The sequence below is a fragment of the Grampus griseus genome, assembly GCF_964374135.1.
Source record: "Grampus griseus genome assembly, chromosome: 3".
NCBI classification, from domain to species: domain Eukaryota; kingdom Metazoa; phylum Chordata; class Mammalia; order Artiodactyla; family Delphinidae; genus Grampus; species Grampus griseus.
The window spans coordinates 78,543,112-78,568,994 of NC_139019.1; positions in this window are offsets into that span (position 1 = coordinate 78,543,112).

Below are 25,883 nucleotides of genomic sequence, written 5' to 3' on the forward strand. Positions count from 1 at the left end.
CCTGTCCACCTGAAACCTCAGAATGTGACCTTATTTGGAAATAAGGTCTTTGGACATGTCACCAAGTTAAGATGTGGTCATAATGGCTTAGGGTAAGCCCTAATGCAATGACTGATGTCTTTATCAGGAGAGGGAAATTTAAACGCAGAGATGCACAGAGGGACAGGGAAGAAGGACATGTGCAGATGGAGGCAGAGTGTGGATTGATACAACTGTAAGCCAAGGAACACCGCAGACTGAAGCGCAGGAGCTAGGAAACAGGCAAGAAAGGATCCTCCCCTAGATCCTTGGTAGAGAGTGTGACTCTACTAACATTTTGACTTCAGACTTGTAGCCTCCAGAATTGTGAGAGAATAAATTTCTGTTATTTTAAGCCACTTTTATTTAGAGCCATTGTACTTTGTTATAGCAGCCGTAAGAAACAATACACTACACTAGAACAATAGATAGAAAACAGACCTGCTTCGTGAAGGTTCCTTAGGCAAGCAGAAGACAGACTGAAGTGGAGCTAAGTTAGGGCTTCCAGAGAACTAATGCCCTAAAATATCACTGAGAAGGATAAAAGGAGAGTACTCAAGGTCTGTGACAGGTGAAATCAAATTAAGGAAAAGTAATTTCTGGTACTCTATGTAGCAGTCAGTTTCTTATCTAGAGAGTGAGAAGGAATAGAATGTGAAATTGGGGGCAGGGATGAACAGCAGGGATTGTAACATGTTTTAAATTGTGTGAAAGATGTTTTTAGGATTATACCCCTTAGATACCAAAGAGTTGATTATGAGAGGGTAGCACACATTCTCCAGTATTCATTCCAGATAAAATTTGAATAAGAAATTAAGGTCAGGATTTGGTGTATTAAAAGTTTTATGAGTGCAGTTTAGAATCAGTGGATTATTGTAATGTCATGTTTATGTTTGTGAGGTTTTAGTTTTCCTTGTGCTTCCTATTCAGTGTTTTTTGTTTTTTCTTAATATTTCAACCTTGTCTCGAATGAACTAGAGAACTTATTTTGCTCATTTGGAGGATCCTCCAACTTTCATTTATCCAATGTACAGGTAAGAAAGTGAAGGTAGCTCTTTCAGCTCAAGAGACTGAAAGGGTAGCACAGTTGCAATAGTTACCAGGGAGATACAAGACGATCAGACTTGATGTGTTTAATCAATTTAGGCCTGAGATGTTCCCTCACACTTCCAAATAGCCAGATGTCAGATGCTTTTTTAATTTTTTTTTTTTTTTGCATTACGCGGGCCTCTCACTGTTGTGGCCTCTCCCGTTGCGGAGCACAGACTCCGGACACGCAGGCTCAGCAGCCATGGCTCACAGGCCTAGCTGCTCCGCAGCATGTGGGATCTTCCTGGACCGGGGCACGAACTCGTGTCCCCTGCATTGGCAGGCGGACTCTCAACCACTGTGCCACCAGGGAAGCCCGTCAGATGCTTTTGATAGCCTTGATGGCCAGGTGATTTCCCTTGGCTGCTTGATAGCAAAAGAGTAAGAAGTACACATGGTGTTGGCAAGGGTCTCATTGTTCCCTGCTGGAGTTCAAATGAAGACATAAGGGGTGACAGAGTGTGCATTCACTGTGACATTTTTTTTTTTTTTTTTTTTTTTTTTTTTGCGGTACACGGGCCTCTCACTGCTGTGGCCTCTCCCGTTGAGGAGCGCAGGCTCCAGACGCACAGGCTCAGCGGCCATGGCTCATGGGCCCAGCCTCTCCGCGTCATGTGGGATCTTCCCAGACTGGGGCACGAACCCGTGTCTCCTGCATTGGCAGGCAGACTCTCAACCACTGCGCCACCAGGGAAGCCCCACTGTGACATATTTTATCTGCCTCATGCTGACAAATCACTCTGATTATTTATAATCTTTAGAGTTTTGCCATTTTTCTGTCTGGCTCTGAAATGTTCTAAATATTTTAGCCTTGATTGAATATCCCTTAATCTTGTTCAAACCCTAAGAACAACTTTTAAAAACTTATTCCAAGCTAGACTTCCATTGAGGATGGAAATACGTGTGGCTGCCTTAACCATCTATTACCAGTCCCAGAGCACACCCAGAGGAGACCTAAAAATGAGCTTTATATATCTTCTCCTCTTGTTTGTTATTTCTTTTCACCAATGAGACTTTTTATCACCTAGTGTCATGGAGAGAGTAGAGTCTATTGGACCACAATATTTAATAAATTGAGGCATATAGACACAAATGGAGGAAGTACAACCTTTGAAGGAAAAATTTTTGGCTTCTGAATATCCTAATGAAAAATTGTTCCTCACTAAGACATGTCTAATGTTTCATAAAAAAGTGTCTTGGCTTTGGACTGCTTTTATGTAAAAGTGTCACTACTTAACCATAAAATCAGTAGGAATTAGAGTTGCCAGAGATTCTAGTATTCATGTAATCTAATCTCATTTATAGATGAAGAAACTCAAATTGAGGGAAGTTAAGGGACAGATATATTTAACCATTCCCTGTTTTATAGACATAAATGTCTCCTAGACACACTTCTAACATGGCACGTCATTGAACTGATTACTTATATGTCAGGCTTTCTGATGGACAATAATCTCTGGAAAGCCAGGGGCCACATCTAGAACCCTAAAAATTTGGACAGTGCCTGTCTATTACTTCTATCTTGGGAATGCCAGATAAATATTCTTAAGCTGTGAGTATGTTGTTCTTAATATACCATTATCTTCTAATTCTATTTAGGGAAAGAATTTCTAGGAAAAATGAAAAATGAATTCTTAGAGGCCACAAATTTCTTTGAGAAAAATCAGGTTACCTAATGATTTAAAAAAAGATGTGTTTTGGCACCATATAAGGAAGAGAATTGGTATAGGGGTTGGACCAAATAATCCCAGAAAGATGTATTTAAATATTTGTTCTTATTACTTTAAAGCTTTTCTTGCATTATTTAAATTTTGATAGCTAAGTCTTCTATACTGATGGCCGAGTTTAAATGTAAATTGTATTTTGTCCAATATTGATTTATTTTCCAAAATTTAAATCCCCAAAGATGAATTAGTATCATGAGAAAGCAGCCATGTCTAAATCCAAAATTTCTTCAGTTGGATGCTGGTATTCTTTAGCTCTATGTCTTCTTCTTCTTAGTTCTTCTTTTCTGTTTGATGTTTATATTGGGAAATGCTCATCATTGTAATTTGACCAGATGGTGCTTTTCTGACTATTCTTTTTGCCCTTTTCAATTTTATCATATAGCCCAATGTCTGACTCATTGCCACATCAGAGAAATGTGAATAGAGAAACTTGGAAAGTTTGTAACATTCAGGAAGTAAAAATAGTGATGCATTTGGTATTTTCTTTCCAAGGATCTCAAAAGATATTGTAAAGATTCTATTTGGTTCTTTCTCTTAATCCTGTGAAAACAAGTCCTGCAATATTGACTAAAATCCCTCTCTCTCTTTTTTAACCTTCCTTCACAGTTTTCTCCCTGAAACAAGTGTTTGATGACCTCAGGTAAAATTTAGCCATGTCTGTGGTTCTGTCCAAATTTACTGAGGAACTCTTCTAGGCCTAGAAGCAAAGCCTGGCTTAGGCATTATTATATAGTACGTTGTTTCCTGATGAGCTTTCTCATAAAAAAATGTGGCCTTGTGTTCCCAAGATTCAAGAAGGAAAGAATTAATGGAAGACTTTGACATTTTCAGCATTCATAGCTTTAGAGTAACTTTCATTGGAATCACACACACCTGTTTTCCAAACTGCACACTGGACCTTAAAAGAATTGAAAAGACTGTTTCAAAGCATTAAATAAAATAAAGAGTTGGAGGAGATGAGGCATAGGCTGGGAGAGAGCTGCTTCTAGTGTGTGTTCTGGCCAAACCTCTGATATCTGTGCCGGATTAACGTTCTGGGGTTCTGTTACCTGCTTCTGAAACTGATAATCCTTGAACAGAGGATCTTCAAATTATCTTTCAATATTTAACTTCTATAATTAATGATAAAATAGCTTATATGTGATGATCTACTAGAGAACAGAGTAGGTGAAGTTCTAAGAGAGCTGTCAAGATAATACCTATCTTGATAAATGAGAAGATTTCCATGCCTAAATGTTCAGTCACAAAAAGATTAAGAGAATGATCTTTAATACAGCAACTTGATGTCCTGCTACTGAGTGTGCAATTTTATACACTTCACCAAATTTCTTTTTTGAAACAAAAGGTAATAACTCAAGATTCTGATTTCATGACACTTCAATTTATTTTTATTTTTCTGAGAATAAACACATTTTGATTGACAACTGTTTCTTTTATTTTTTTGGTTTGAAAAGCAGAAATTAATTTTTATTTAAATAATATCTCTGTGGATATGGTTTTTTCAGTTGAGGAAATCTGTTTAGTTAAGGCTCTAGTTTCTGTACTTCAATCAGAATACAATCAAATTCATATTTTTGGATGTGTTCATTAGCATTCTTTAACTTCCTTCATTATTATAAAAACTACCAAAAGCTTCAAAATTTTTTGAGAAAACAATCAATAAAGGAAAAGCATGCAGGGCATAGATGGCTTCCACTGTATCCATTGCTTCGCACCCCACGTCTTCCTTTGCTTTGGCTTCAGTGAACCGAGGAACTGACACAATTACTGCTAGCAATGCCATGGCCCTCACCCAAGGCACTCATCATGCCTACAGATTCTTTACATTCCTCACCCAGCATTATTTTTGTCAGAGTATGGGAGATCTAATGTCAACCTCAGTGCGAAGTTTATAGCCAATTGCTTTCAAGAAGAAAAATGTTCATCCTTTTTTTCTTTTTATGACATGAACGTTGAAACTTAGGTATGAATAGTAAATGCATTGACAACTGTTACACTGAACTATAGATTCTGGATTTCTCTTCAAGTTTGTAAAAAGTATATCTTTTCTTTCTCATCCAGACTTCAGCCAATTTATCACATTGCCTAGCGATTTTGGGGATAGGTATTTTTAAAAGTAGTTTATTGTCCACTTTTGATTCTACGTAGTTTTATTCTGTTTCTTCAATATAGAGGAGATAAAATTCCTCTATATTTCCATAATTCTATCATTTGGAGAACATGAATTAAATACCTGATATGTTTAATAATTTGAGTAAGAGTTTGAGACAATATCAATATATTTAAAAGGGAAAAGTTTTGAAATTTTTGGGCTAGTTTATTTTGGGCTAGTTTTTGTCTGTTTATTCATTCCTTACCAACATGTTGTTTCATTTAATTCTCTAAAAAAAATCTTGTGAGAAAGATTTAATGTTATTCCTTTTTATACATGAGCATGAGAAACTGAGACATTAAGTAACCTGTTTATGGGTACATCACTGTTAATAAATGAGGAATCAGGATTCAAACATGAATATGGCTCCAAAGTCATTGCTTTTAGTAATTCTGTGCTGCTTTCTTCTAGGAGCATATAGGCTTATAGGAGAAGAGAACATACAGATATCCCAACAATGCTGAAAAGTACAAAATTGACTAAAAGTCCATTTGAAGAGAAGAGAATAATCATTTTTAAAGTCTGTTTCATGAAACACAAGAATTCTAGGGATATAATTCAAAGGGCCCACAAATATTTGGGTTAAATTTCATTGATGTTGAGGTTTATATGAGACCCCATCTGTCATCAAATAATCTCTAATTCTAATTTTTATGATCATCAAAATAGCCTCAATCTCATTGATTGATTTTCAAGTGAGGAATTTGTTTAAATTTAGACATACCAATAAAATTATATGAACATACAACCACCTTTTTTTCATTTTTCTTATATTTTCATTGTAAAATTATGAAAGAAAATAAGACTACTCCAGTGTAATAATTTTTACCTTGCATATATTCCTCTGGTATTTCTTAACATGAATATTCATTTTAGCTGTAATCAGAGTGTATATTTAATTTACTATTCTGCTTTTTGCACATAACATACTATATATTCTTAGCTTATGAAAATTTAAACTGAAAAGACTGCATGATGTTTCTAAGAGAGAATAATAAATGTGGTACTCTCATAGAACACACTTTTAAAATTTATGATTTAAGTTCTTATGGTGGATTTCTTTTTGCTTTAAAAAAATTTTTTTAAGTATAGGAAGCCATAAAGAATAAAAGAAATGCAATCTATAATCCATTCTATTGGATACTCTCTAGTGATTTTAAAATTAATAAAAGTATCAACCATTTCCAATTAGAAAATTCATATATTTAAGAAAGGTATAAAATGATGAAAAAACAAAAATAAACCTCCCTTACATTTTTGATCTTATCTGCAAAAGTAATCATGGTTAATTTGCTGTTTATTCTTCCAGATAAAAATAGGCCCATACCACTATGTGTGCATGTCTTTTTATTTGCACAAAAGTGGTCATGCACATATCCTCTTCTACACATTGACTATTTCACCTAATAACACTTCTTAGGACTCTTTCTATATATCACAAATAGTTCTGTCACACTTTTGAGGGCTTCATTTTGTCTAATATTCTATTATATAAAAGTTCTTATTTAAATAACCCCCTCTAATGAATCACTTTTTTTCCCATTTATTTGCTCTAATAGTAGATTTAGGTTGTACAGTAAAAAAGCCACAATCAGTATACTTATACATGTATCTCATTGTGTTTCTATTAAATCTACATTGTAAGTTTTTACTAGTTGCTGGATTGAAGGGTGTTGGTGTTACCAAATTCAGGTTTGGCTGCTCGACGCTCAAAAGAGGCAAGTGTCAATAGAAAGGAAAGTTGCTGTAATCAGAAAAGCTGGCAATCTGGAGAGAAGGTGCATTCATGTCTCAAGACCAACTCCAGAGATTCTACTCAGCCATGACAATTTTTAAAGGGAAAAGGGGGTGGGGAGAATCTCTTGAATCATCAAGGCAGGAGGTTAGGTTTGGCATCATTCTCCATTGCATGCCGGCTGTTGATTCTTTCTTCACATGTTATCTTGCCCGCGTGATCTGCCTGCAGGATTGCTAAGGGGCTGTTGTGGGGAGAGAGATAGTCATTTTTTAACTACTTAATTCTTCATTCTTAGTTATATTTTTATGGGGAAAGAATCAACATGTTAATTAGCTTCTCTTGATGTTAGAGGGGAACAGAAATGGGCAAACAGGAAATGGACAAAAGAGCTGCTTTCAATTCCCCACTGTCAAACATCATTCCATTTCTCAGGGATTACAGGCAAAGGCCCATCTTCTTCATGCTGACATAGTGTGCTGTATTCTCAGAGTGGAAGATGTCAACATGGATCTGTGGCATCTCTTTGCTGACAATTTTAGTTTCCTGCTTACATACACAGGCAGAGCAAGCTACAGTTATTTTGATGCCCACAAAGATATGGATTATCATGAGCAATAATGTTAATCCCATTCCCTTGTGGCCAGTTCTTGGAATTGTGCTAGCCATAGATTCAGTACTGCTCAAGATGGAGCAGCTTATGTCATGGCTATAGTGTGTTCATCATGCAGTTAGCTTTTTTCTTCTGGTGGCAGTTATAGTATCTGTAAAACAACTCGGATGTGCATTGGACACCGAGTCTGTGACTTTATTGTCCTAATCATTAACTGCTTTGTTTTGTACTTGAGGGGTCCCTGCAGGGTTCAGCTTGGTTCCATTGGCATTTAAAATTTTGGTGAATATTGCTAAATTGTTCTGCACATACGTTAAATCAGTTTTGTCCCCCACTTTTGGAATAGCAACAGCTAACCTTTCATAGTGCTTTGTGCCAGGCACTTACTATTTAAATATTTATTCATTTAGTTCTCACATAACTTATAACCCTATGAATTAGATACTGTATCACTACCCACATCCTGTAGATTTTGAACTGAGGCACAATAGACTGGCTAAATCACTAGCCAAGATCATTTGGCTAATAAATAATGGAGACAGGGTATGAACTCAGGCAGTTCAGCCCCAGGATCTGGGCTCTAACATATTGCTTAATAGTGTAGGAAAGAGTAGGTATTACTAACTTTTAAATTCTAGGTAATATGACAAGAGAAAACGATGGGTCATTTTGAGTTACATCTTTTTTTTTAATAAGTGAAATTAAGTATATTTTCATGTTTATTTACCACATCTATTTCTTTTCTTGCAAACTACTTTGTCATATATTTGCAAGGTTTTATATTGAGTTGCTCAAGTTTCTTAGTAATTCCTACAAACTCTTAATTTAAAAAACCAACAGTACGACTTTGTCATGTGTTGCATAAATTTTCCAGAGAAAAGTTGTATGTCTTTATACATTTCAATTTATTCATTTTTGGTTTCTAGATTTAATTTTCTTCCTGAACATTTTATTTTATTTTATTTGTTTCTGTTTTAAGAATTATAAGAGTTCAGAGGAAGGAGAAATGATTTCTGGCTTTCATAATTAGAAAGAAACGTTGTATTTAAGATAGTCCTTGAAGACTGATAAGATTTTTATAGACTGAAAATAGCTGAGAAGAGGAAGGCAGGTAGGTGGGAAAGGCCACATAGAGATGCAAAAATAGCGGAGCAGTCTGCCTCAGGCTAACTGTCTGGTTGAATAGGAAAAAACTGATCCCTGCTTGAATGATTACAGATACTCTCTTTGTGTGCTGTGTCACTGGACATACAAATCTGAGGCCCTGCTATTGCCCACTTTTATTGGTCTCATTTGTCTAGAAACATGGATGCCCAGAGACTGGGAAATGTATGATAATAACATGCAGCAATTAGTCCAATTAGTCCATGGAGAAAATCCTTACAGTCTTTCCCGGTGACTTGGAAGACAGCTAGGTCTGTTGATGAAATACCTGCAGTTTTTTCCTAAATCAGCTTCCTCTTAAACAAGTACCAAGAACAGAAGACATCATTCGACATAAAATTAAGATTCTCTTGTAAAAGTGGCAATAGCCTGATACAGTGACTTTCCTGTAGTGTCTGTGTTGGTTTATAGATGAAGAGACATCTTTTGGAATTTTTTTTCTCACTCAGACATTTGCTGATTTTAATATTCATAGCAAGTTTTGAGCAATCTGCCTTCTACCCCATGTCTGAAAAATAAATAAATAAAAGATTAGGAGACCATTATTTTTTTGATCAATTTGTATGAGCCAAGCTGTTAGAACATTGAGTATGAATTTAGATAAGAGGGAAAAAATTGGCCTTATCTGTCCAGGCCCTCCTATTGTGTTGTTTTGCCAGTTATATATAGTTTATGGGAAAAATCAGATGGAAAAAATGTTTGGCAGTAATGAAGCAGCTGACAAAGGGAAAATGAGCATAGTTAAATTTTAAGAGCATCTTGGTTTCCTAGCCTTTATTCATAAATTGTGTCTTGTTTTCTTTGCTTTTTTTCCTCTGTCTCTGCCTTCTGATTGTTCTTAATTTCCCTTTTTCTCTTCAAATTATATAAAATTTCAGTCAAAATGATTTTTTCCCTAAGAGGTGGAGACAGTGGATAATTGTTATTGAAATTATACTTTTTTCCATTTTAAACTTTCTCTGAGAATTGACCCAGGTTTGAGTTAGTTCTAAATTTTACTGGACAGTTCTTTATACAAAACATTCATACAAAATTCTCTAATAGGAAAAAAATAGCATCAAATGAAAGTCCAAAAACATAACTGAAGATAGAAAAGATTCTGCTGCATTCATCAAAAATGTGTATTTAATTGGAAAAAGGCAGATGTGCATAAATTCAAGCTGCTCTCGAACCCTGTTCGAATTGAACAGCCTTACTGAGGTGTTGACACTGGCCCTGGGGAGTTCCTACTCCGAGTGCAGAGCCAGTTACAAATGTGTTTTCAGTCAAACATGATTACTGGAGAATGCAAACATAATGTTTGCCATCCAAGACCTTTGCAACATGAAACCCCAGATTAGCTTGCACTGAAGGCCTTTTGAGTGAAGATCAGTCTGAAAAGATTTTGTGGGGAAGATCGTGTAGCTAACAAGATAGAGGAATCTGACTCTGGATCTAGCTGGTAGCCCCTCTTTTTCACAAGCACCAGCCACAGCCATTACATGTTTTCCTCATCAATATGACAGAAGTGAGCCAAGATAAAGAGGAGGGTATTATCTCTATGTTTACTGTAATATCAGTGCTATGTTTAATATTTTGGGACAGAGGATTAGGCTCATTTTCCAAGGAGGGATTTATACAATAATGAACTTAATCTGTGTTTAATAAGGTTTCTGTTCCTTTGTGTTCACTGTATGTGGAAGTAATTTCAGTCTGCCTACACAGAGGTCCCCACTGGCTCACATCGCAGTAAGGTACATATCTGCAGAGCTCCAGCCAGCATCACACAGTGGAACACGTCATCTCTGGTTGCACATGGCTGACTGCCTCTGCAGATTGGGTTTAAACTGACAGAGCATTTCTTCCCCATCTGATAATGCCTGATACAACTGGGTTTCATTATATTAATAGTTCACTAATTTCCACAAAATCAAACTCTTTCCAGAAATACTCTGTGATATGTATCCTACTTCATAATGCTTATATAGGATGCACAGATTACTTTCCATATTATTAGAAAAATTAGTATGCTTGCTTTTGAAATATATATATACACATAAAAACATATACATATATATGTATATATATGCTTGCATATATATGTGTATCGAAAAGATACTGTGGTACAAAAGTAAATTAGGTAGATCTTAATGTTGAATTTGTTGGACTTTTTAAAATATGGAAATTACTAAAAGGACCATCACTAATAATTTAGGAATTCCGTTAAAAGTGATATTGCAGAGTGAGTTCACTGTCCTATGTGTCAGGAAGTCTGAGATCATGCCCTAGTCAAATATTGGTCCTATAACATGGAATAAGTTACTTAAACTCTCTGAGCCTTCATTTCTGTTGTGTAAAATAAGAGGGTTGAACTAGCTAATCTCTAAGCTGTCCTCTAGGGCTAAAGGGCAGTGACCTGTAGCCAAAGGGATCCATTAATGAACTAAAGGGATCCATTAATGACCAAAGGGATCCATTAATGAACTTCCCATACAGAAGTTCCTAATTTCATGGAAGAACTGTAATGCTTCTAGAGGAACACTGTATTACTGAAAGTTACATTGAACACTGCAGGACTCAAGAGCAAAACTGGGTACAATAAGAATTCGTGATTAATTGGAGTTCATAACTGGTCAACATTTATTGAACTTAGTAGAGGATTTCTTTCTCTCTGATCCAAAACTTTATATTCTTTTGGATACATGACATAAAATCCATGTCCCTAAATACCTTTCCATAAAGTCTCAATAGCTTATTTAAGACTGCTTCAGTTACCTATTTCTGCATAACAAACTACCCCCAAATCTAGCATGTTAAAACAACAGATCATTTCATGTTGCTCACAAGTCTGAGGGTCAGAAACATGAGAGTGGCTCACCTCTGCCTCAAGATGTTAGGGGGGTCTCACTTGGAATAGCTCAAACACCTGTGCACTAGCTGGGATTCCTTACTTGGGATCATGTTTGTATAACCTTTGTTCTTGCAGTTGGCTGAGGTCTGTCACTCCCTTGGCTTTAGTTGATAGCTGTGCTGGCTGGAAAAGCCAAGAGCGCTTTTCTCACATGTCTGGTGACTCAGTGTTCACCATGTGGCCATTCTTCCATTCTGAGTAGATGGAGTGGGATTCTCACAGCATGGCAGTCTCAGGGTAGTTAGATTTCTTACATCTTGACTGTCTTCCAAGAAGGAGGAAGCAGAAGCCACCAATCCTGTGAAAGATTAGCCTGGAACTAACATAATGTCGCTCCCATCATATTCTATTAGTGTAGCCAATTTCACTGAGTAAAGAAACAGTCTCCACCTAGGAATGGTCAAGAATCTGCCACTACTCCTGATTGGTCATTCCTCTGGAGGCAAAAGATTTGTTTGGATTTTTTCACCAATATGGATATCTGTTCCTTTTTAGTTACTGGTTTAAATTTCCAGATATTTTCCCAAAAGGATATTAAAATCAGAATTGGGGTATAATTAATATTCAGAATGCCAATCACATGCCTTGCTTGCAAAATTGTCTTCAACAGCTTAATATAGGCACCAGAATATAAAGTGCTTTCTGCATTAGAAAATTGTACTTTGACCCCCAAATTGAGATCTCATTCGGAAAAACTCCAGAGCCTCGCTATTGGTGGATAAATAATCCTGTAGAGCCCAGTGTATTAGTTTGCTAAGGATGCCTAAAAAGATACTACAAACTGGATGGCTTAAACACAAATTTATTTTCTCAGTTTTGGAAATTTAGTTTCTCAGTTTTAGGTTACCACAGTGTATTAGGTAGAGTTCCCTGTGCTGTACAGTATGTTCTCGTCTGTTGCCTATTTTATACAAGGTATCAATAATGTATGTGTGTCGATCGCAGTCTCCCAATTCTTCCCACCCCACCCCTTTCCCCCTTGGTATCCATACATGGATACCATGTATGGATTTGGTTCTCCATGTCTGTGTCTCTATTTCTACCTTGCAGATAAGATCCTCTATACTATTTTTCTAGATTCCACATATATGCATTATTATACAATATTTGCTTTTCTCTTTCTGACTTACTTCACTCTCTGTGATACTCTCTAGGTCCATCCACGTCTCTACAAATGACCCAATTTTATTCCTTTTATATGGCTGAGTAATATTCATTGTATATATGTACCACATCTTCTTTATCCATTCCTCTGTCGATGGACATTAGGTTGCTTCCATGTCCTGGCTGTTGTAAATAGTGCTGTATAAAGCATTGTTATTTGTTATGAAGATTGAAAGGAAGTTCTCTTTTGTTTCCTTTTAATCCATTTACCCGGTAATTAAAATCAATATGACATGTTGTGCTGCCTTTTCTACCTGAACCACTTACAGTATATGGCCAGGTTTGGCTTATTTGATTTTCTAGGTTTATTTGCCAGTGAATTATTTGTTTTCATATTACAAAGTAGCTCAGCTGTGCTTCATTTCACACTGAAAGCCTGCCTGACAAGTGATTGTCCAACACTCACCAGGCTGTGTGTGTGCAAGCTGGCAAAAGATGCTCGCAGTACAGAAAAGCTGCCTTATGTGCAGCCAGCTTGCTTTGCTAGTCTCGCTGTCAGATCTTCTCATAGGTCCTGTCCAATGGAAAAATCAGAACGATACAGAGAATTAAAGGATAATGGAATTGGAATGATGTTCAGCATCTTAATTAGGGACTTTTGGCAGAATATAATCATACATTTGGGTTGAATATTGTAATTGGAGATTATTAGAATATTCAAAGAAGCAGGATACTTTAGTGATTCTGTAGCTAGCAAAGTCCATTACTGTAGAGAATGTAAAACAAATAAACTAGACAATGTTTTGTAAAATAAGTTTCCCAAGCTTTATCAGTTTCTTACTATGGGAGTATGCTTTCAATTTACCACAAGCATGTATAGCATTATTTACTTATTTAGAAAAAAAAAAAAAGCTTTTGTTAATCATTTTGTCAGTCTTTTGAGTCATCCTCTGTTCCAAGATCTATCAATAGATTGGTGAATTCAGTGGAAAGCGAATGAATATGCTTTTAGCACATTTTTATGTGCGGTGCTGCATTTGCTTAAATAAAGCTATTGCTCCAGCATTAATAGGATGTCCACTTAATTTTTTTCCTTTGGTGAGAATGAGTTTTTGCTCTTTTCATCCACACTCCATACCTTAAGTCATCTGTGACAAAAAATACATATCTGCTACATGGATGCTGGGATAAGGGGTAGAAGTGTTTTAATAACTGGTTAAAGTAATGACTGAGCACATGACCTCAGCTTTGTAGCCTAAAATGGGCCATAGGGCTAAGATGTTTAAATATGGTTCTGGGTTTGATTTCAATCAGTTTAACTTTAGAAAACAAAAACGCTAAGTATAAGTCAATTATAAAGGATTAGAAAATAAAATTTACTGGGAAAAACAGTTACTTAAAAATTTAATTTTATTATCTAATAAACATGACTAATAAGCCTAAGTGTTAAAAGCCAGTGAAAAATAAATGTATTTTGACAACCAGGTTTTTAATAGAGGGAGACTAAGAATTGAAGACTCCCTGTCAGAGTGGGTTGGGTTTACAAAGCTTGTAAACAATTTCAGAGCAGACTAAGGATAGATTGACACCCTGAAAACCTTGCAGAATTAATCTTTCATGACAGTATTTGAAGACTGCCATCACTGTCATTCTTTTAGCAAATAGTCACTGAGCTGTGACAAGCACAGTGCTTGGGGCTGTGGATAATGCAGTGCTGTAAAAGATAGACTCTGACCTCAAGAAGTCCATGGTTTGTATCACTTATTCTACATATGTTTATTGGGCACTACCTATACAGTAGGCACTATGCTAAGAATGCCATGCGGATTAACTAGATTATGATACAGTCTTGTTCTCAAGGATTTACCTAACTGCTTCACCTAACAATTTCTGGGACTTCTGGAACTAGGTTTATATTTACCCAAAGAAGACATTAGCTAATTGAATAGAAATTTTCTACAGTATTATTTCCCAGCTCACAGGCAACCCATGTCTCCTTTCCCATTTCCCTTCTATATTCTTAATTTATTGCTTTGCCTAGGTTTTGTAACTGATGTTTCTTCTGCATTTTGGAACCTCTGCCTATGTGTTGGTGTTTCCCACACTGTGCAGACATTTTGAACTAATTCTTCTCTATTTTGACCACAGTTCAGCTATCTTCTGTATCTGGTTCTCAGTCTCTGCTTGCCTTGACGCCTCATCTGTATATCCTATAACTGCTGTCTGCTGTCTGCTGTCTGCTCTCTGCAGATGTCCTTTCTCAGAAAGCCTAGTTCTGGTATTCCACTTTGTGGTGGTACTAACCTGAGACCTATACATTGTCTGATCTACTTGGGAACTGAATGAAATCCCTATTGAAAATATATTTTTAATTCCGATGCACTAAAATCAAATTGCTACTCAGTTTTTAGCATATTAAAGAGAGAAACTTGTATATGAAAACAAGGAAATTCATCTAATTAATTCTACTAATAATTTTTCTTAGGTTATTTGAAAAAAATAAGCAGACAATTGGAAAAAGACACTTTGCCATTGTTGAGTTCAAAGTCACCAGAAAACAAAATTTGACATCAGAGCGTTTTTTGTTTGTCTTTTCAAATTTCCCATCAGACCTTTGACTGTTGTTTGTTAGCCACTGGAATGCTTCTGCATTCCCAGACATCCTTTAAATTTTTCCAAAATTATGAGTTTAATATGCTTTTGGATACAAATTTCTCTAGCTATGGTATTACAGAGTACATGTTTTTTCACATCAACTTTGTCATACCCTTGCTGTCTTACAGCAGCAAAAAGTGTACCTATTCCAGTCATATTTAGAGGGGCTTCCTGTAATCAGATTAGGTGTCTATTTCACAAGTTTATGAAAAGACATCTTAAAAACGCTTGCTAGGAGAATCTGAAAATAGTTAATATCAAAATTACATGGCCTAGATGCAGAGAAAGCTTTTGACGAAATTCAACACCCATTTATGATAAAAACCCTGCAGAAAGTAGGCATAGAGGGAACTTTCCTCAACATAATAAAGGCCATATATGACAAGCCCACAGCAAACATCATACTCAATGGTGAAAAACTGAAAGCATTTCCACTAAGATCAGGAAGAAGACAAGGTTGCCCACTCTCACCACTCTTATTCAGCATAGTTTTGGAAGTTTTAGCCACAGCAATCAGAGAAGAAAAGGAAATAAAAGGAATCCAAATCGGAAAAGAAGAAGTAAAGCTGCCACTGTTTGCAGATGACATGATCCTATACATAGAGAATCCTAAAGATGCTACCAGAAAACTACTAGAGCTAATCAATGAATTTGGTAAAGTAGCAGGATACAAAATGAATGCACAGAAATCTCTGGCATTCCTATACGCTAATGATGAAAAATCTGAAAGTGAAATCAAGAAAACACTCCCATTTACCACTGCAACAAAAAGAATAAAATATCTAGGACTAAACCTACTTAAGGAGACAAAAGACCTGTATGCAGAAAATTATAAGACACTGATGAAAGAAATTAAAGATGATACAAATAGATGGAGAGATATACCATGTTCTTGGATTGGAAGAATCAACATTGTGAAAATGACTATACTACCCAAAGCAATCTATAGATTCAATGCAATCCCTATCAAACTACCACTGGTATTTTTCACAGAACTAGAACAAAAAATTTCGTAATTTGTATGGAAACACAAAAGACCCCGAATAGCCAAAGCAATCTTGAGAACGAAAAAAGGAGCTGGAGGAATCAGGCTCCCTGACTTCAGACTATACTACAAAGCTACAGTAATCAAGACAGTATGGTACTGGCACAAAAACAGAAAGATAGATCAATGGAACAGGATAGAAAGCCCAGAGATAAACCCACGCACATATGGACACCTTATCTTTGATAAAGGTGGCAGGAATGTACAGTGTAGAAAGGACAGCCTCTTCAATAAGTGGTGCTGGGAAAACTGGACAGGTACATGTAAAAGTATGAGATTAGATCACTCCCTAACACCATACACAAAAATAAGCTCAAAATGGATTAAAGACCTAAATGTAAGGCCAGAAACTATCAAACTCTTAGAGGAAAACATAGGCAGAACACTCTATGACATAAATCACAGCAAGATCCTTTCTGACCCACCTCCTAGAGAAATGGAAATAAAAACAAAAATAAACAAATGGGACCTAATGAAACTTCAAAGCTTTTGCACAGCAAAGGAAACCATAAACAAGACCAAAAGACAACCCTCAGAATGGGAGAAAATATTTGCAAATGAAGCAACTGACAAAGGATTAATCTCCAAAATTTACAAGCAGCTCATGCAGCTCAATAACAAAAAAACAAACAACCCAATCCAAAAATGGGCAGAAGACCTAAACAGACATTTCTCCAAAGAAGATATACAGAGTGCCAACAAACACATGAAAGAATGCTCAACATCATTAATCATTAGAGAAATGCAAATCAAAACTACAATGAGATATCATCTCACACCAGTCAGAATGGCCATCATCAAAAAATCTAGAAACAATAAATGCTGGAGAGGGTGTGGAGAAAAGGGAACACTCTTGCACTGCTGGTGGGAATGTGAATTGGTACAGCCACTACGGAGAACAGTATGGAGGTTCCTTAAAAAACTACAAATAGAACTACCCTATGACCCAGCAATCCCACTACTGGGCATATACCCTGAGAAAACCATAATTCAGAAAGAGTCATGTACCAAAATGTTCATTGCAGCTCTATTTACAATAGCCCGGAGATGGAAACAACCTAAGTGCCCATCATCGGATGAATGGATAAAGAAGATGTGGCACATATATACAATGGAATACTACTCAGCCTTAAACGAAATTGAGCTATTTGTAATGAGGTGGATAGACCTACAGTCTGTCATACGGAGTGAAGTAAGTCAGAAAGAAAAAGACAAATACTGAATGCTAACACATATGTATGGAATTTAAGGGAAAAAATGTCATGAAGAACCTAGGGGTAAGACAGGAGTAAAAACGGAGACCTACTGGAGAACGGACTTGAGGATATGGAGAGGGGGAAGGGTGAGCTGTGACAGGGCGAGAGAGAGTCATGGACATATACACACTAACAAACGTAGTAAGGTAGATAGCTAGTGGGAAGCAGCCGCATGGCACAGGGATATTGGCTCGGTGCTTTGTGACCGCCTGGAGGGGTGGGATAGGGAGGGTGGGAGGGAGGGAGACGCAAGAGGGAAGACATATGGGAACATATGTATAACTGATTCGCTTTGTTATAAAGCAGAAACTAACACACCATTGTAAAGCAATTATACCCCAATAAAGATGTTAAAAAAAAAATTACACGGCCGATTTCTAAAGTTCTGTGTGATCTTCTATACTTACAATAAGAATTTCTAAGTCAAAATTGAGATAACTGTTAGAGTTGCATTTCTAATTGCTTTAAGGGGCTTGGTTGAGAGATTTTAAGAAAATTGTGTAAAGATATTTTCTTTACTTGGACACTCGTAGAGCCTAGGCTTTTCAGATTTTGTTTTTATGAGATCTGTATTTTCTACAAATATCTTTCACTAGGTCTGATTTTAAACAAGATTAATAAAACTAGTTGAAAAAGGAGACCTATTCAGCTAAGAAATTATTTCTTGGTGTAACTGCTTTTCTACCATGCACTTCCTGCTGCCAATTTGATTATGTTAAACTGAGTTGATTATTAGTTTTTAAAAATTTACGGTTAGGGCTTCCCTGGTGGTGCAGTGGTTGCGGGTTCGTGCCCCAGTCTGGGAAGATCCCACATGCTGTGGAGTAGCTGGGCCTGTGAGCCATGGCCGCTGAGCCTGCGCGTCCGGAGCCTGTGCTCCACAGCAAGAGAGGCCACAACGGTGGGAGGCCCGCGTACCACAAAAAAAAAAAAAAAAAGAAATTTACAGATATATGAAATTTTAATTCAGTGTTAATGACAGCAGAGAAAGGTCTGGTTGCTCATTAACTTAAAAATGTGTTTACTATACTTATACTTCAGAGTTATGATCTGGCCTTCTTGATTGCTTTTATTTTTACACTGAACGGTTTGCTGAGAATAATCTCTGGGTTACTTACTAGAGCCATGCCTTCATGGACAAACATAATTCTGGAAAAGTATTAACAAATCACCCAACTTTGATGGATTTTTGTTTATGCCCTGTTAACATATGAACCAGAGTTTCACTTCTTCAGGGAATTATTTAGTCTCTAAAAAAATTATAATATACATTTGCTATGCCTTTAGGGTTTCAATTAGTTCAATGATGTTTGAAAATACTAGTGGGTATTAGTAATGGGATAATTGCAGGAAACTTTCATACATTATAACCTAGCATTTCCCTGCAAGTGATATGACAAAGATCCTGAAGCATTGCAGGTGTCTGCCATGTGCTTGAAGCGGAATTGTAAAGGGCAAGTGAGCTCTGTGTCTGCTATGCCAGGAATTATTTTAGGCTCTACAGATAAAGTGATAAATAAAATAGGTTAAAACCTGTGCCTTCTAATGGGAAAAGGTAGAAAAGATCAATAGAAATAGATGATAGGAAGGGAGGGAGGGAGGGAGGGAGGGAGGAAGGAAGGAAGGAAGGGAAGGGAAGGAAGGGAGGAAGGAAAGGAGGAAAGGTGGAAGGAAGGAAGGTTAGTAATAAGTGCTAACCATACAAATAAAGCAGGTGAGGGTGATAGGGAATATAGAGGTAATATTAGAATTTTAAATAAATTGATAAAGGAAGGCCATACTGAAAAAGTGGGATTTCATTAATGAGTGAAAGAGAATGAGGGAACAAGCTGAGAAGAATATTCCTGTCACAGGAAAGAGAAAATTCAAAGACTTTGGGGCAAGAGTGGGTCTGGTATGCGTAAAGAACAGCTAAGAAGCCAGGGTAATGAATTTATTTGTTAATCTCACAGGTACCAACTCCCCATTTGGAAATTTATCTACAAGGAGATATCACTAAACCTTCTTTGATGCATAAGGTGGGGGGGAGTGCTTTTGTGAGAACTCAGAGCCATTCATGCCAACTATTTACTTATTCCATCAATTTCATGTATAGATTTGCTTTTCTAAAGCATAAGGATGTTTGTATATGATTATATATATCCAAGCTATTTGGAAAGAGTTTTCCTGTGACAGGCAAGATTCTGGCGGAGAATTGAGTCAAGAGAGTTGAAATGGATTTTACATTAAATATAGACCTTAGAATTTACAATCAGAAGATGACAAAATTCTCAGAAGAATATAACACATTTTCAGTGTTATTAATATGCTTTTTGTAGGTCAGTGATATTTTAAACATTTGGTTATATAATATTTTCTGTAGGCTACCTCCCATTTTATTTAATCTTCTATAAATCAGGGCTGGGGAAAATACGTATAGGTATTCATGCATGTGCAGCATAAGATGTATAATAATTATAATGGCTATTATTTTTTAATGCCAAGCACTAGTCTATATATTTTATATCTGCTAGATCATTTATACCTCATCATAGCTCCATAAGTTACATATTATTGGTATTTTCATTTTATAGAAGAAATGAGGTCCAGAGAGGTTATATACTTGGCCAAGTTTATCTAGTTTACAAATAGAAGGGTTAGAATTTGGTTCCAGAGCGTCTAAAGAAAGACTCAATGTTTGAAAGAAGGAATGAGGGAATCAGGATGCATCTGGTAACTACACCTAAAAAAAGTGGAGTATTTTGCTGTTACCAGAAGCAAAATTGGGAAGAGAATGGGGCAGGAGCACAGATATCTAGAAAGTGCACATCATCTGACTTCATTATGCAAAGTAATAAGGTTCTTTGGTATAGGTAGAAAATGTAGGCTCTAGATCTTACAAACTCTGTAGAGCGTGAAAGATGATTCCTAGAACCAAGAATTACTAAAGGTGGTATACAGCTAACTAATGAACCATTTACAAGAGTTAAGAGGCTGACAAACCTATAAACATTTTAGTATTTTTTAAAATTTTATAATTAATTATTAATTGTGTACAGTACAATAGTTGAGGGTAAATTTTTTAGTGCAAAGAGACATTTAAAAATAAGTTTTAACATTTTTATTTTCATAGCATTTCTAGAATAGAAGTAAATATTGTTTTTTCTTCTGTTTATGCCAGCAGAAAATAGTTGATTTACTTATAAAAGTTATTAACATAAAACAGACTGCCAGTTATTTCTCCAACAAAAATGGGTTTATTCAAGATCAGCAAAGAATTTTAATTTGGGGTCTTAAACCATGGTAGGACACACACAAGTCCCCAGCAAAAAAGGAGAGGAGAACTCATTTTTAGAGGAAACAAGAAAGCTAGGAGAGCTATAGGAAACAAAGAATCCATTAAAGAGATTGAGAGTTCGAAGCACAGTGGCTTTTCATTGGCTGAGTGTAACAGTCTTTCATTGGCTAAGCTCTTGTCAGGCAAGAAGAGGAAGTCTTTCTTCTTCCTCCTGGGCTCTGTTACCACCATAGGGCATGAGAGCTTTCCCTTCTGGTCTCCCTTTTCTATTTAATAAAGGTTCCCTTTATTATTTTTTTAACATTTCCCCCTTTTAAGATCTTTCTCTGAAAGCATCACTGATCAAGAGTCAGGTTTTCTGGTTTCAATAGCTTTTTGTTCCTCAGTATCAGGAAAGACCTATCCTGAGTGTGGTGTCCCACATCAGAGGGAAGGTGTAGATTGGAAACCTACTGAGGTCACATTTGAGTAACAAGGAGGGGAAGGAGGGAGAACTCTGAGGCACTTTTTATCTAAAGTCTATATCAAGATCATAGACATTGGAGATCATTTGAAACATTATGTAATCATCAGGTTACAAACCTCCAAAAGGCCTGATCCAGATATCTTGGAAAAGCTGTCTCATCAGATGTTGTTTGCTTCAGTTCCAGGAAATCTTTGCTTTCAGGTCACCAGATGATGTGCAGGTCCCGTCAGGGTTTGGTGCTTTGTTTAGATGTGTCACATGAATCCAAGAGTCTATTCCCTGGAACTTGGCAGCACAAGGGTAGGTTAACAGTACCTGATAGGAGTCTTTCAGTGAGGTTGGAGAGATCCTGGAAGTATCTTTTCCAATAGAAGAAAACTCCAGGTTATAAGGTCTTCATCTACTGGGCATGCACTGTGAAAAGATTTCTTTACCAAAGCATGGTTATTTTTAATAGAATCAACTAGGCCTTTAAAATACTGGAGTATCTCTCCTCTTATCAGTTGTGAATCAAAATAGGAAGGAGCCAAGTACATTAGGTGTCCTGTGACTGTCTCAATGGGGAGAGTTTGTGAGTTCCAAAGGGATGGATCTAAGATTTAGAAGGACCAACAGCAATGATTTTGGCTAAGTTATTTGGAAGACTTCTACAAACTTTGCAAGTTGAGCTTTAATAATGCTGTTAGTGCATTTGAATAAACCAGAGGATTGAGGATAAGTACAGTAAGAGAGTAAAAACAGCCGAACAGACTTGTCAAAGTATGTGACCAGTAAAATGGGTTCCTCAATCATTATGAAGTTCAAGAGGAGTTCCCCAGGTAGAGATGATTTTTTTCCAAAAGGGCTTTAGACACAGAAGAAGCAATAGCCTGTCTGCAAGAGAAGCCTTCAGTCCAGTGTGAAAACATACAAATCACGACTAAAGCATATTTGTATCCATGAGACAGAGGAAGTTGTATAAAATTAATTAGCCAGACCTCAGATGGTCCATTAGGCAGTTTAAAATGTCTGAAAGCAGTACAAACATGTTTCCCTAGGTTGTGTCTTGGACAAATGGAACAAGTGATCTAGGCACTTTTTGCAGTCTTTTTAACATTTTCCCACCAATATTTATTCATAAATGCTATCATTTTATTAGTAGACCAATGATTTAATGCCAGTACTATGGTTATGAGTAGGAATTTTAGAGTCTCTGGTAGGACTGGGTTGTTATTTGGTCCAAACCAGAGCTTTCTCTTTTTATCAAGCCAACAATTGTTGAATTTCCAATCCTGTTTTTCTGAGACCAATTGTTGGGCTTCTCTTGCCAGTTTTTCTAAGTTATCATTTGGGGAAATATCCCTTTGTACTATGACAGAGGTTTGGCTGTTGTTGGGTTCTTTAAGGGAAGCATTCCTTGCAGAAACGTCAGCAAGGTGATTTCCCCTAGCTTCCGGAGAGTCAAATTTAGAATGCCCCAGAACCTTAATAACAGATAAAGCATCCTGTAAAAGTATTGCATTCAGTAATTCCTGAACAAAGATGCCATTTTAAATTTTATTTCCACTAGATGTAAGGAAGCCACATTGCTTCCAAAACATTCCAAAATCATCAACTACTATGAAAGCATATCTACTATCAGTTTAAATATTGGCAATTTTGCCTTTGACTAAAATGCAAGCCCCGTGTATGTGTGTATAATTCAACCTGTTAGGCTGAAACAGCCATAGATAAAGATGCTGCCTCAACAATATCAAAAGGAGTTGTAATATCATACCCAGCACAATATTTGCCATTATCACCTTTTAAAAAAAGAACCATTCATGACCAATGAGAAGTTGGCATTACCCAAAGGAATATCCTGTAGATCATCACGAAGAGTCAGGAGGTGATCAGTCAGCATTAAGCAGTTGTAAGGAACTTCATCAGATATAAAGGGGAGAAGAATAGCAGAGTTAAGGTTATTACAACATAAAAGAGTTATATGAGGAGTGGTTAACAAAAGGACTTCATAGGAGGTGAGGTGGTTGACTAAGAAATGTTAAGTGTGCTGAGAATTCAGGAGGGCTTCTACTGCATGAGGCACAAAAATGGTTAAAGGGGATCCCACAATGATTTTCTTGATGATCTTAACCAAAAGGGCAGTGGCAGTAATGGCTCTAAGGCAAGGGTCCAGTTGCTGGCTATAATAATCTACAGGTTGATGTGCTTTGGGGTGAGTACCCCAAGGGCATTCCCTTTCTTTTCATATACAGAAAGGAAAAGGAGAATCTGATCACTGGGATGCCCTATAGCAGGTGGGTTGATTAGACTCCCCTTTAAGGCCTTAAAAGCTATGTTGTTTGGTTCTTCCCATAAAATCACGTCAGGGTTGTTTTTCTTTAGTGAAACATACAGATGTTTGGCCATAAGAGAAATTTGGAATCCAATTTCAGCAATAACCCACTAAACGAAGAAAACCTTGCAATAAATGGTGCTTAGTTTTAGGTTTTGGGGGATTTAGGACACCATGAAATCTGTCTGATCTAGGTGTAGCCTTTGTTCTGTTATCACATACCCTAAGTATCAAACATGGGCAAACTGCAAATTTTCCTTGGCAACCTTATGTCCCTTTAAAGCTAAAAGCTTTAGCAAGTGGATGCTGGCTTACAATGAGGAGGCTTGAGAAGGCAAGCAAAGAAGCAAATCATCCACATATTGCAACAAAGTAGAACCTCTAGGGAACTTTATATCATCCAGATCTGTCTTCAGGATTTGTGAAAAATAAGGAAGACTCTCAACAATTCCCTGAGGCATTACTGTCCAAGTGAATTACTTTTCTTCACAAGTGAAGGCAAAAAGGTATTGGTTGGCTGCATCAACTGGAATACTAAAGAATGTACTGGGCCTTCCCCGGTGGCGCAGTGGTTGAGAGTCCGCCTGCCAATGCAGGGGACACGGGTTCGTGCCCCAGTCCGGGAAGATCCCACATGCCGCGGAGAGGCTGGGCTCGGGAGCCATGGCCGCTGAGCCTGCGCGTCCGGAGCCTGTGCTCTGCAACAGGAGAGGCCACAACAGTGAGAGGCCTGTGTACCGCAAAATAATAATAATAATAATACTGCATACATCAGTTATAGTAAAGAATTTGCTTTGAGTGGGAGTGGATGTTAGGTATGAGGGTTAGGAACAACAGGATGTCAAAGGATAACAATGTTGTTGTTTATTGCTCAGAGGTCCTCCACCCTCAGCCCTTAGGTTTTCTTACTGGTAAAATAAGAGTATTATAGTGACTTGTTTACAGGATAATGAGGCCTTGAGTCTTGTAATCTTCTGTGATGAGCTTTATGCCTTGAATTGCATCTTTACTTAGAGGATATTGATTAATTCTGGCAAGAGATTTTGAACAGTCTGTTTGAATCTTAATGGGAGATGCACTGTGAATTTTGCTAGTATCAGTTGGAGATTTTGCCCATAAGAAGGGTGGTAGCTGATTTGATTCAATAGAGACAATTGATCAATGTTTCAAGAATCAACTCTATTACCATCAGTGACAGCATAAATAAAAGGTGTCAAACGGTCATCACATTCACCTGGTTGGCTGCTTTGATGACTACTGTCAAATTCTAGAATTATTTCCCCCTTTTGGGATAAAGAAATTCCAGCATGATACTTCTCTACAAAGTCTGAGTTTAATAAATGGATAGGAAAAGAGGAACTAAGGAGGAAAGGGTGTGTATCTCTCATAGGGACCAAACAAAAGAGAATAGGTTCGGAGATAGGAAATTCTTGAGGTTATTTGGAAGTCCCCACTATTTGAATTGATTTAGTACTCCAAGACAGTGGTTGCTTTATAGTAGTGGGATTGAGCATCAAGAGTATGGGTCTGCTCTCAATTAGGATGAACTGGAAGAGGTTCATCCCTAATCTGGAGAAGTATTTCTCCAAGCTGATTAAAAGAGAGGATTGGGAAGAGTCCCTGTAGCTCCTCTGAGCCCTATCACTGAGAATTGGGAAGAGTTTGGAAAGGCTGGTTAGAGAGCTGAAGGCATCTAAAGCCTTTGAATTTGAATTTATAACAATCTCTTTTCCAGTGTCCTGGCTCTTTGCACTAACAGCAAACTAGGAAGATTTTGGTTTCATTTGAAAGCCTTCATTAACTGGAGTTGAAGATTAGGAATTTTAGTGTTCTTTCTTTTAGGTGACTCATTTAGCATGCAGAAGAGCTGGTTTGCCAAATAAACTAAATCTGGAGTGGATATAGTTTCCCATTCTATCCTGGTCCTCTTTGATAGAAGGGAAAGGTCTCAGCTCAGCCCATTAATAAACATACAGTTAAAAGCTACCTGGATGGAACCAACATCTAAAGGAAAACAAGAATTATTTGAAAAAACAATCTGTGAAGTTGATTATAATAGTCATGACCAGGTTCATAAGACTTTTGTGTGCAAGCCTGAATTTTGTTCCAATCAGCAGACTTTGGTAAAACCCTAGGAATTGCTCAATAAGTCACCTAGCAATTGCCTGAATCTGGTCATGTAATAAGTGAGTTAGTGGGCTGGCCTCCTGGTTGTAATTCTAGAGACCTTTCAGGATTTTCCCAATTAGTGGTTTTCATCCAATTCTGAGCCTGCCCTTCACTAACAAGCATATGAACTAGCTGAAATGAGTCAGAGAAACTAGAAACTTTGAATGACTATATTAAATTCCTCAGCAAATCTGTGAGGGTATTAGTAA